Raw genomic sequence first — 11596 nt, forward strand, 5'->3', positions numbered from 1 at the left:
AAAAACCAACACTCCCAGCCTCCCAGCCTCCCAAGCCCCAGCCTCCCAGTCTCACAGCCTCCCAACCCCCAGTCTCCCAGCCTTCCAGCCTCCCAGCCTTCCAGCCTCCCAGCCTTCCAGCCTCCCAGCCTTCCAGCCTCCCAGCCTTCCAGCCTCCCAGCCTCCCAGCCTCCCAGCCTTCCAGTCACCCAGCCCTTCCGCCCCGTCCCCCTCGCTGAAAGACAGAAGTTCAGAGGCTGGGGTGGAGATGAGTGAAGATGGCATTGGTGTCACTGGCAGGCATTCACGTCAGCACCACCCCCTGCCTGCCTCCAGCGCAGGGGGAGAGGCGGAGAGACAGGGCAGCGAGACACGGAGCCCCAGGTAGCCACCTCATTAGCAGATAAAAGCAACCTTTCCCGCTGACCCCCGACCCTGTGGGTTGCCATGGAGTCTGCCAGTCCAGGCAGAGATGGAGCATGCTGGGGTTGCTCCCAGCGGGACAGAATGAATATTATGGGCTGCTGTGAGAATGATTAAGCCCCCCGACCCCCACCCCCCTAATTCCACCCCCCACTTCCACCCTTTCCCTAAACTTCTCTTGGGCTCATGCACAGATTGGTGTTTATCCAATTCATGCCTTCTTGAACTCAGGTCTTGAAGTTGCGTCGCAGACTAATGCTGGTTGTTCTGTCCTCCTTCCTGCTGTGCTGCTGTTCAATAATCTTAATGCCAATCAAAAAACTTAAGCTCATTATAATCCAGGGTTCACCTTTGATGTGCTCTGAGGAAAAAGTGCAATAGTTTACATAAGGACAAAATGAAAGGGCTACCCAGACCTGGCCTTCTTAGCTGCTTCTGATGTACCTAAAAACAAATTGGTTGTTTTGCACAGGGTTTTGAACGATGCAATTTAAGCTTTCAAGCTGTTTTTGTTTTGGAGTGTTTGAGCAGGTACTCAAGTGCTCTTTTATGAGCTCTTCCTGAACCAGAACATAGACAGAGGCTAGTTCCTGTCTTTCTATACCCCTGGTTCTTCTGGGAGACAGCATGTGTGAGATTGCACGTGTGTTCGTCTGTACGTGCATGCTTGTGTCTGTGTGTATTTACATCTCTGTGTATATGTGTTGGAAAGGGGGATTGGGGGATGGGGTGGGGGGGAGCGGTAGGTGGGGGGAGGAGGGCGGGGGAGGGGTATATCTTGGTCATGCTGACTGAGTTTTATAAGCTGTGGCTAACCCCACTCCCCACAGCTGACTGGATATTAAATAAACAGAGCCAAGTGGCTGAATTCAGCGGGGTAAGTGCTGGGGCCGGAGAAGCAGCACTGCAGCCGAGCAGAGCGGAGCTGAGCGGAGCAGAGTAGAGCGGAGCAGAGCGGAGCTGAACAGAGCAGCACAACGCAGCCCCCCCCCCCCCTCCCCCGGGCCCCCCACACCAGCCTGTCTTATCCTTGGCAGCTGCTGTGGAGAGAGGCAGTCTATCGGACAAGGGGGGGGCACATGGAGCCACCCACTTTTACTCATGGAGGGAAGGAGGAGGAGGGAAGAAGGATGGGAGAGTTGGAAAGCGAGAGATATAGAGAGGGGAAAATGGGGAGGAGGGGGGTTGTGTTTATTGCTGTGGTATGAAAATCGGTACTAGCAGTGGCCAGAGAAGGAGAACAGAACAGATTGTTGAAAGTAGCTGCAGAGCTAATTGTTCTTGCGGTTTCGTCTCAGACTGAGAGGGAGCAGGCGGATCTCGTCTGCTCTGTCTGTCAGTCAGTCAGTCAGTCAGTCGGCTTCTGACTTTCTGTCTGGGTGTGAAAGTAAGGCAGTGTGTCAGTGTCAGGCTATGTCAGCCAACAGAGTTCCCCGCTTGCTGTACAGGACTGTACTTTACTGTACTCATACTGTATCAACTCCCTGCTATGCTTCACTTCCTGGTTGGGGGTGAAGATGACGGTTGGGGTTGGTGGGGGGTTGGGAGGGTGAAGTCAAGCATTGAGGAAGTGTTGAACCCAGCCTGTCTGAATCTCCCCCACTGCACCCCTCCTTCCTCTCCGACATCTTTTCCTCACACCCTTGAGAGTTTCCGTCGTAAACTTTTCCTCCATTTGACAGTTGAAAGTGGATATGCTCCTGTCCAAAGATTACACTTTGGCAGTACCCTCTCTCCCCCGCCTCCCTGGGGTGACCATCCCAGCCGTCATCCAGGAGTTCACCCAGACACGCCAGACTGTGAAGAATCAAGAAACGATTTGATTTCAAACCCTTATTTGATTTATAAGGCACTCCCATCAGAACACTATCAGGTCACACCAAGCATCTGTGTCCAAAGAGCCTGTGGAGTTTTGGGAAAGGGCAAAGGGCAAGGGAGTACAGAGAGAGAAGGAGAGTGAGGGAGAGACAGAAAGAGAAAGAGACAGAGAGAAAGAGAGAGAGAGAGAGAGAGAGAGAGAGAGAGAGAGAGAGAGAGAGAGAGAGAGAGAGAGAGAGAGAGAGAGAGAGAGAGAGAGAGAGAGAGAGAGAGAGAGAGAGAGAGAGAGAGAGAGAGAGAAAGGGAGTGTGTGTGTGTCCACAGGGCTCCTGCCTCACTCCCACACCCTGCTGTCTCCTGTCAGGGGCTGCTCCTAGTCTTTCTTCTCAGGTCTCATTCACATTTGTAGCAAGGATCAGCTGGAGAGCGACGCAGGACAGGCCAGACCAGAACCAAGATGAACCAGGCCAATCAGACCAGGCCAAGCAGACCAGGCCAAAGAAGACCAGGTCAGAGCATACCAGGTCAGACTCGATCATCTGAGCAGATCAGACAAGGTCCGAAATTACAGCATTTTCAAACAGGCCCGACAAAATTAGACTAGACCAGTTTAGACCAGGTCAGCCCAGACCAGGCCAAATGAAGCCAGGCTACAGCAGATAAGGCTAAATGAGACCAGCCTCCCTACTCCTCTTTTGCGTCAAGTCAGCACCTCATTCTATCCTCCTTTGTTATTGGTAGACGTGGGAGATCTTTTCTTAGCCGATCATACTGATTACCCAACAGAGCACAAATGTGTTTGAGATAGCGGCCCACTCAACTGATCTATCTTCCCTGGAATGCTGTGTGAAACACTGACCCTCTCTAATGACACGACTCCAAAAAGCACGCTCTGGTAAGAGTTCAGCACGGATAGGCTAATTGAAGCCAGCGACTGAGAATACACTCGGTTTTCCTTTTTGATGAATTGTTGTCCTCGACGTAGGCCTCCCCAAGCGTCCTCGCTGGCTGTGCAGCAGACCTCCCACAGACCGCTGCCTGGACCCACACACTGGCTGGGGCAGGTAGGGGACGTCGTCGGATCCTCCCCCCTCTCACCGCGACCTCAGGAGAAGGAAGGCATGAGTACAGCTCATCGGTTTTTAAAAGGGGCGACAAGAGAGAGAGAAAGCGAGCGAGCGAGAGAGAAAGAGTCTTACAGAGGAATGAAAGAAACCGTGAGGGTTAATAATAATAGCGAGTGAAAACTCGGTGGGCTCTCCCTTCTCCCGTTCGCTCTGTTTCTTTCTCTCTTCCTGTTCCCAAGTCCCAGTTTCCCCCCTCCTACTCTCTGTGTGGTCCGGAGCTGAGAGTCATTCCCAAACAATCGGCATTAATCCAGAGAGCGAGGGGCCTGGAGCACAGGGCTGCCAGACTGCCAGAGCCCCCTCACCCCTAGCCGTCTCATACGCACGCTATACACTCCCTCTGCACAGCCACACCATGAGGCCGCAGCCTGTAGTGAGACACACTGCTGCACAGAAAAAAAAACCTAGCACAGCTTAACGTGGTTCTGTACACATTAGCTTAGCATAACACAGCATAGCTTGCTAAGGTTCTATACATGGTAGCTTAGCATGATACGGCATAGCTTTATACTAGGCTACTATAGGCCAACAAGTTAACGCAGCATGACACAGCATAGCTTTGCACATAACATCGTGTGTGCTACTGAATATCCTTACAGTAGCAAAACAGCATGTTATAGCATTCCATAGCATCAACAAGCAGACTAAGGTGTCAAATAGGGTACAGTAGAAAGTCCTACAGAAAAGCATACTATAGTGTAAGACACAGCCTAACTGTGGACAGTGTGACGTTGTTCAGGACCCCTCCAGGGGTTGGAAGGAGAGCTGTGTTTTACCTCCAGTGAAGGCTTCACATTGACCAGGAGCCTGCCCCCCTCTCAGGCCCAACCATTGGGGATTAGCCAGCATCGTGCTCTGCTGTAGCCTGGAATGTATGTCCTGGCACAGCTCACAGTAAATTGCAGTAATCAGCCATTACTCTAATTCAGTCGTTTACCTGGCTTTACACATTCATCACTTTTGTATGATTCCAGGCCACAAATGATGAATTGGAGTGTTTGTGGGGCCCCCCAGTTACCCCCCCCCAACACAGAAAACATGTTCAGCCTGTCCACCCTCCTCCCTCCCCTCCCCACACCCCTTTCCTTCCAGCCCCTCTGTACCTAATCACCAACCTTGGCCAGCCATTTGTCAGTCTTCAGACACCCTGAGCCCATGTCCGGGCCGGTCCCCCGGCCCCGGGGCCCTCCCACAGGCCAGAGGGTGGGCGTGCTGCGGAAGGACGGGTGGATGGAGATGTGGCGTGGAACCGGGTCACTTGCTCCCTTACGGCCATTACTGTAATTACGCTTGGCGTCGTTAATTGTTTTTTCGTCCTGCTTAATGAGGTGGGGGGGGGGGGGGACGTGGTGGTGGGGGGGGGGATTGCAGTGTAATTATATGTGGGGGGGGGAGTCAGGGGAAGCAGGCAGGACGGAGGGCGGGACGGGAGGGTGGGTGGGTGTTTGCGGGGGTGGGGGGAAGTGCAGCGGGGGGGGGCAGGATGGGAAGAGGGGGAGAGAGGGAGGAGGGCGACGGAGTGTGCGATTGAATTGTCAGTCTGGGTTATGATTAGGAGGCGCAGATGCAGTCATGTGAGTAATGCATTTCATGCCTGTTGATTCTGCGATTTCTCCTGGAATGCGGAGGCTGGCCGCACTCTCTCCTCAGCCCTCGCTCCTCCTGCCCTGCCCTGCCCTGCCCCGATGGAGACGCGCGGAGGGCGGGGGAGTGATGAGCGCGGGAGGAGGGGAGAGGAGGAGGAGGAGGAGGGGGGGAAGACAGAGGTTCATCACGTGGGTAGGAGCGTGCGCTTACTGTAAATACGTTCTTGTTTCTCGCCCCTGGTTTGCAGTGCAACCGGTGTACTGTTTCACAACGTCACGAAGCAATGCTTAGCTGTGATGGGAAATACCTGTAGAAAACGATTTAATGTACTGTTTAACGCGTTCATACGTTTGACCCTGGAGAAGCAGCAGGTTTACTTTGGCCTTAAGCATGAATAGAGACACAACGTGAACGTCTCCAAGATTTCCTGTCTCCCCAAAGAAAGACGCGTACTAACGGACGCACAGCGCTTCACAGCGTGAGCTCAATCACTTATTTGACAATGAATCAAGGGACATCGGTTCAACATGTCAGACTGTTTTCACACGGATGTGTGGCTACTGAGAGAGGCCGGAGCTGGAGGAGGCGAGGAGCCGTGTCTCTCCTTGTGTCTCTCGTCGTGGGTGCTGTGTGCACTCCTCTGTCTGCACATGCTGCACATTTCTGTTTGGAGTGTCAGCTAAATATGTGACACCCCCCAGAGAAGGGGTGTCTGGGGGCTGTGTGCGCTCTGGTATGTTCCGCCGGGCCGTGTTTACCCTGATCGGCTAGAATAGCAGTTGTGGATGCCAGCCTGTAGCCAACTGCCGCCATACCACCCTGAAACCCCTTCTACCCTTCCCTCGTGACCCCCGTTGAGGGTGGGGGTCATCCTCCACCATCCCGTGTATTCTGTGTGCCACTCTGCACTGCCTGAGCTCGATCCAGCCTTTACTTATCTTCGAGAGGCTACGGAGAGGGAGGCTGGGGAAAAAAAGTGGGAGACAGAAAAAGACTGCTTAGAGGCTTGTGGGAGGCTGGAGAGAGGCTGAAGAGAGGCTGTAGAGAGGCTATGCTTGTCGCTTAGCTTCCTGAGCAGTGAGGTAGTGCCCATGCTGTAATAGTATGACACAGCGAGACAGTGTGTTGAGTCTGTCTGTTGGGGACATCACATCATGGAAAACACTGCACGGCCACAGACAACAGGGATACTGTGTGTGTGTACGTGTGTGTGTGTACGTGTGTGTGTACGTGTGTGTGTGTACGTGTGTGTGTGTGTGTGTACGTGTGTGTGTGTGTACGTGTGTGTGTGTGTGGAGGTGGCCGTTGCGTAATCTTTCGACAGGCTCCTTGGAAATTCTTGGGAGTTGACAAACGCATGTGTCCCAGAAACCTTGCCTTCCCACACAACCTCTCCGTTCTGTCTGCACTGCACAGTAGGGCACGGGACGGGATGCAGGTGCAGGGGCTCGAGGACTGTGTGCAAGTGTGTGAGCGAGTTGTGCACGTGTGTGTGTGTCGTTGCTACAATGTGGGTGTCTATTTGAAATGTCCACAGCAACCTGTTCCAACCTCTCCCACTGGGTCACCTAACGAAGAGGTCTAATTGGGTAGGTCTTAGGGGGCGGACTGGACCAGTTAGGACCCATGAGGAACCCCCCAGGGTTGCCACTGCGCCCCTTTGTCTACCCTATCCCCCTAGGGTGAGAATTATCGAGTTTGTCTGTGCGTGTGTGTCTGTGTTTCTGCATGGGCAAAGTTCAACCTTGTTGGGACGGAGAGCAGGTCATGTTAGCAGACACGGAGGGTTGTGGGCCTCCAGTCTTCAGGGTGTGAGAAGGCCTGAACATCAATGAAACTTTGATTTACTCTCACTACATGCAAGGTGCCAAATCCCTTTAAAAAACATTTGAGAGCTTATCACAATAGATGAATAACAGTGGATTGCCAACTCTGTTTTCAAGCTTTTTGGAAAGCTCGCACCTTGATTGATTATAGCTCATAATTCAAGTTGAGTTTTTTTTTACTCCAAAAAAAAGGGATGAATTTTACAGGAAGGAAAAATTTATAAATGAACTGCTTGCAGATGCCAGGACATCAGATGGGAGGAAAGGGAAGGAGGGTTGGGACATTTTCCATCTCCAACAAAGGCAGTGAGAGAGAGGAGGACCTGGAGAGAGGTTGAATACAGGTTCCCCTTCCCTCTCCCTCCATCCCGCCCTCTTCCATCCCCCCTCCCTCCACTGGGTTATTGTCCTCCCCATCCCCTCCCTTCTCGTCTTCCGGTCGGGGCCGGAGTGGTTCCCGTTGGCCACAAACAGGATTAGAGGCACCCGCAGCTCCGGTCATTCTGTGTGGATTTGGGAGCGTTACAGCGGCTTGGCCTTGCTGTGCTGCTTTAATTACCTGGCCACCAGGGGGCCTCAGATTGACCCCGCGGGGGAGAGCTGGGGTATGGAGGAACAGCTTTTGTCTCTGCACGGGAATAATCCCTCGGCACCTCTCATCGGGTTAAACTGTACTTAGCACTGACAACCATCTTTAACCCCTACCCTGGTAGGCCTCGATGCTACCTTCACCCTCCAGATGTGGCCAGCATCCCAGCACAGACGAATGTTCTCTGAAGGTCACAGAAACACCAGCGTGGTGTTTGGAAGCGAATGGAATGGAATGTAAAATGGTCCAGGTCGGCTTTATTTGGGTTAGGGTTAGGTGTGTGTATTTGTTCTGTGTGTGTGTGTGTGTGTGTATGCCTATGTGAGACAGTGCTGTGTGTGTGTGCGTGTGTTTGAGTTTGAGCATGTGTTGGTGTGAGGGGCGTTGGGGGATCTGGTGGATGCAACTATCTCTTTGTAAGTGCGACGCTGCTAATAGCTGTTTGCTTAGCCGTTGTCTAAATGACAGGAGCGAGGCTAAGCGTGGCTCGGGCGTCCAGACAAGCCATGTTTTCATTGACTCGGGTCGGATTAGGCCTCTGTTGAAGCCCTGGTGTGGCCAGACTTCTCTGAGCACCTGAGCAACCACATGACAGGCAGGGGGGGAACAGGAGAGGTCAGGACGAAAACATGCCATTCAATGCTGCCGGTGTGGTTGCTTGTGCTCTGCTCAGTGCAGCAATTCACATATTTTCAAGGCCTTGTCTACTGCAGATGGGAGAGATGTCATCATATTATATTGTGTATTTTTTTAGATTTCATGGATCGAAGGCCAAATGGTTGCCTGTGGATTGAGAAAATTCTCGATAGACAACACGGTCCTGGCATGTTGGTATTCTGAGTCTGTGTGTGCTTACATGTGTGTGCATGTGTGTGTGGGTGTGTTTGTGTGTGTGTGTGTGGGGGGGGGTAAGGTTGGAATAAGAGCGAGAGCAAGAGCAGGGGCAGGGATCTGCTGGGAAGATGACGAAGGCACAGCGCGGGTACAGACAAAGGTAGGCCTGTGTGCCACTGCCTCCCCTGACCTGTGGAAAATTCCCTGTCAGAGCTGTGCCAGGGCAGGGGGGTTGGGGAGATGGGGGGGGGGTTTTGTTGAGTGGAAGCCAACTGTGACCGGGAGGGCCAGTAGAACTCTAAAAGCGCTGGCCCCAAAAAAGACTAGCAGCATTGAAACAGGGTGTCAAATGTAAATGCATTCATTTTGCAGATGCTTTCAAAATCTATGTGGATTCATTACACGAGTTTGGAGATTGGGAGGTGGGGTACGAACCAGCAGTTTCTCAATGGTTCCATTGGTGGATCGTAAATGTGATATCAATGTAAATGTGAGATTAGTCTATGAGTATATCTGCGGTGTTTTCAGGAAACTATACCATTGGTGACCCCTCTTTCTTCCTGTGGTCTGATGTCATCATTAGCTCTGCTACCTCATCTCTCTTGGCCAAACCTCCTCCCTCTGTTGGATGTGGCCTCAATACTCTGCACAGCCTCCTTCGACACACAAACCTCTCTCTGGGTTTGAGTGGGTCCGGTAATGTCTGTCAGATCTGCTGCACTTCCCCTTTGGACCTTTGCAGATTCCAGAAATGGCATGTATCCTCAGGCTGTTCACCTGTGGCTGGCCCAGACCCCCCCTCCCCCTCCAACCCTCCACCCCACCACCCCGGCCCCTCCCCTATCCAGGTGTGCTGAGCTAAACCAGGCCTCTCCCTCCCAGGCTGCCAGGGCACACCTACACACATCTATGCATGCATGCATGCACACGTACACACACACACACACACAAACGCATACACCAGCTCTCTCTCATGCCGATAACCGATAGATTCGTCCCAGAGCCCCATGTCTACTGGGAGTGGTACGGTACTAGGTTTGACAGCAGTACGAGTTATTGTCTGGGCATGACTTATGCATTGTTCAGAACACACTGTTCTCTCTCCAGGAGAGTATGAAAACTCTATTGTCTTCCTCTGACAGGACCTGGTCCTGCTCATGAGTTCCTCAGACCTGCACGCCTACATGTGCATTCCAGAAGATCATGTCTACGCCGGACAGCGAAGAGGGGGCAGTTGTCTGTGCTGTGAGGGGGGGGGGGGGGGGGCAGAGAGGAAATTGCCCCAGTCTGCCAAGCCCCAGTGGATCCCCGAGAGGGGATCTGTCGGGGTTACCAGCCCCCTTCAATCAGGACCCCTGGAGCAGGCAGGACCCCTGCATCTGGTCCTGCTTAGGGCTGCCCCTGCTTTCAGCCTCGCCGTCTGATTCACTTTACAATCATGCGTTTTTCCCTCCGACTTTTGTCCTCCCCTTTTAGCGAAACTACAAAAAGGTTTGCAGTTGCACGCGCGTGCGAAAGGTACGTTTGAGCGTGCGTGCCCGCGCGCGTGCGCGCGCATGCACCGTGTTGTGTGTGGGGAAATGACGGCGCTTGGAAACGGCTGGGCTCGCGACTCTGTCGTGTAACCGAAGCACGCGCGAAAACAGCTGGGGCTCGGGGAAACACATACGCCGACTTAAGACAAACACAAAAATAAACAGTCTTTCATGTGCATATTCACAGCCATCATCCTCCCCCCCCCCCCCCCCTCCCGTTCTACTCACACAAACACACATACACACAACTGCACACACCCCAAAATGGGGAAAGGTCAACTCTGACTTGGTCCCCCCCCCGCCCCCCTCCCCCCCACCCACCTCCACGCCCCCCACACCCTCTCAGACATTCCTCAAGCACCTGCACTCACTTAATATTTTGGCAGGAGTGGAAGAAAGCGTCTCTCCGCTCAGAGCCTGTCCTGTTTGTTCACCGAAGGAAACAAGTTTGGTTTTAATTAGAGCCCCTGCCAAGAGCTGAGGTAATTGCCGCTCGGCGTGTCTCACTCTCTTTCTTTCTACTTTCTTTTTTCTTCTTTTGCAGCTTCATGGTTTCAAAGAACCAGGGAGGGAGGAGTGCACATGAATGACCAAAAAAAAGAGAAAACGCCTGCATTGTATTGGTTAGTTTGAGACCATGCTGTAGGTGTGCTGGGACAATCAGAACCAGACACTGTCGTGAAAACTGGCGTCGTGGCAATGCTGATAGACCTGTTGAGGAAGTGATGTACAGTATGTTGGGTACGTCTGAATGTCAGAGAGCTCACCGTGCTCACTGGGGTTTAAGGGTCTCCACCCGCACCTCATCCATCTCACCGTGTCTCTCTGTCCTAGCCTCTTATTTCTCTTTCTCTTTCTTTCCCTTCTCTCATTCTCACTCTATCGCTCTCTGTTTCACTTTCTCTCTCTCTCTCTCTCTCTCTCTCTCTCTCTCTCTCTCTCTCTCTCTCTCTCTCTCTCTCTCTCTCTCTCTCTCTCTCTCTCTCTCTCTCTCTCTCTCTCTCTCCCTCTGCAGCTCACGTTGGCCTGGTGCACAGCTTTGTCCCATGGGAAACAGGGTTCCGCTCTCCTCTCCATCTTTCCTCCTCCCCCTCTTTCTGTCTTCCATCTCTCTCTCTCTCCCTCCCTCCTTCTTCCCTCCCCACCCCACCTGTAACCCAGCTGTGGCCTTGTGCAGCTCATGAAAATTCCCACCAAATTATTCTGACAAAACACCAACATCTGCTGCTGAGAGACACCCCCTCCACTCACACAAACACACACACACACACACACACCCACACGCAAGTTCACACTTACACACACAAACACACACATACGCACAGATCCAGTCTAAGCACCTTCATCCCTCATCGCATTGGTTCTGTTCTGTGTCTGTCCTTTCCTCCAGTCACTTCAATCTCACCTTGCGCAAACAGTCACAACCCCGGGAGATGGAGAGAAAGTGCACGGGATACCGGGAGACAGCTTGAATTTGTCTGTCTTTCAGTCTGAGCATGTGGCCACTTCAGGCATGCATTTACTCCTGGGTTTTGCGTTGTTCGGCCCAGTTTCAAACGAGCGGAGCACATGTCGGGGACTTTTATTTTGACGTGCACTGCAGGGACCGCAGTTGCCTGTTTGGTTGTTCTGCATCGAGCGCCCTGCGGAGCCTTCAAGGCTCTGGACCGGCGATGAGGCGCCATTAAGCAGATTTATTGCTCCGAGGTTATTCATAGCCTGTGGATAAAAAAAAAGACAATTGAATTATGCATTTGGAAGCGAGCAGCGAACAGCCATGAGGGACCTATAGTCTGTGCAAATTCAAACCGGACGAGTATCTCTCTCCGTCTTCCTGTGCTTCTTGCGACCCCTTCGTGTTGATCAGAACAGGGACTG

Source organism: Osmerus eperlanus, chromosome 11 (genome assembly GCF_963692335.1).
Source record: "Osmerus eperlanus chromosome 11, fOsmEpe2.1, whole genome shotgun sequence".
NCBI lineage: Eukaryota > Metazoa > Chordata > Actinopteri > Osmeriformes > Osmeridae > Osmerus > Osmerus eperlanus.